Raw genomic sequence first — 1,507 nt, 5'->3', positions numbered from 1 at the left:
GAGGGGAGCAACGTGCCTGCAGGGACCGGAAAGAAAGTTACCCAAGGGAGCAGGGCTGGCGGGCAACTGCCTGAGCCTGGGGTCCTGGTTCTCTACCCAAGAGAACATCGAAAAGGCCTGGGAAGGGGTGATCCTACAGCCTCGGTCCAGCCTCCGAGAGGTTCCCTGCTCAAGGATGGGAGGGCTGGCCACAGGGAGGGCGCTGGGAGGCAGGGAAACGGAGCCCAACGAGAGAACTTGGGGATGGATCCCCTCTCTCCTTTACTGGGGCAGACGCTGCTGGTTTTCTTCCCCACCATTCACTCTCTCCCTCCTAGGATCTCGCAGAGTTTCTGGTAGCCTAGAAGGACTACACTTCCCAGCTCACTTGCCTGATCAGGAAGCTCAGCTCCGGCCGACGGAGTTGATGTAAAAAAATCACTTCCTCCTGGGTTTTATCAAATCCATTATAACCATCATCAAATGTCTTTCTCGACTCCTGTTTTTTTAAATTGTTTTTAAGGTATCTATTTATTCATTGGCTGTATTGGGTCTTCGTGGCTGCACACAGGCTTTTGGGCTCCTCAGGGCTGCGGCTCCTCTTTGCTGCGGCTCACGGGCTCAACAGTTGCGGCGCACCGGCTCTAAAGCGCACAGGCTTCGTTGCACCACCGAGGAAGACCCTCTTGACTCCTATTTTTAACAAAATTATACAGTTTCACTTCCAAAGCTAAATTAAGGAAGCAATAAAAAAAAATCGGTATGAAGCAAATATGCTGTAAGAAAAGCAAGGACTCGCACACATTTCTTTTAAAAGCAGCCGTAAGTGCAACGTGCACGGCCGCAACCACACAAGCGCCGTGCGGGGAAAAAACGTCCGCGCGAGGGCTCTCCACCTGGACGTCTGCTTGATCTCACCTGAAAAATCAAACAAACCGCTTGAAGTAACGGTGCTTTATTTGCCAGATACCTCCCACGTTCCGCATCTGCTCCTGAACCACAGCAAATAAAACTGCTTCGTAAACAAACTGTGGTGAACCCAAAACTACAGCATACACAGCCACCACGTGTTCTTAAAACACAAAAACCGTAAGTAAAATTATCATTCGCTAGTTCAACCATTCTATTTTTTTAACAGTATTAAGTAGCCTCGCACAAAGCAAGGCCTCAAAAAATTGGGTAAAGACTCAGAATTGTTCCTCTCCACGGAAATCTTTAGTAAAAGGCGAAAGATTTATACGATCTGAAGAGAAACCAGAGTATACTTAAAACAACCTGCACCGCACTCCTCGGGTAACTGTTACCCCTAACACAGTAACGGTGACTACTTAACTGACCGCGCTCTTCAAATCTGCCCTTTCCCCAGACAATTTCGTGACAGAATTCTCACTTTAAGGGAAAAATAGTTCAGAGATAAAAGGAGAATCTAGTCATTTTAAAGTCGAACCAGTGTCCCGGGTGCGATGCATTGTGGATATGCAAATGAAACCTCAGTCGTCATTCTCCAGCTTCCGGAAACACCTTAAAT

The 1,507-nt window shown here is 48.0% G+C and overlaps 1 non-coding gene across 1 annotated transcript; it reads right to left on the bottom strand.

The window, feature by feature from the left end:
• Window positions 1-1,125: 1,125 nt before the first annotated feature.
• LOC130842237 (U5 spliceosomal RNA) lies at window positions 1,126-1,242 on the bottom strand. The gene has a single exon (XR_009050378.1). It is a non-coding gene; the product is annotated as a U5 spliceosomal RNA (small nuclear RNA).
• Between the last annotated feature and the right edge of the window lie 265 nt (window positions 1,243-1,507).

The sequence above is a fragment of the Hippopotamus amphibius genome, chromosome 1 (genome assembly GCF_030028045.1).
Source record: "Hippopotamus amphibius kiboko isolate mHipAmp2 chromosome 1, mHipAmp2.hap2, whole genome shotgun sequence".
NCBI classification, from domain to species: Eukaryota; Metazoa; Chordata; class Mammalia; order Artiodactyla; family Hippopotamidae; genus Hippopotamus; species Hippopotamus amphibius.
The sequence above is the reverse complement of the archived record's forward strand: the minus strand, read 5'-3'. Positions and strand labels throughout refer to the sequence as shown.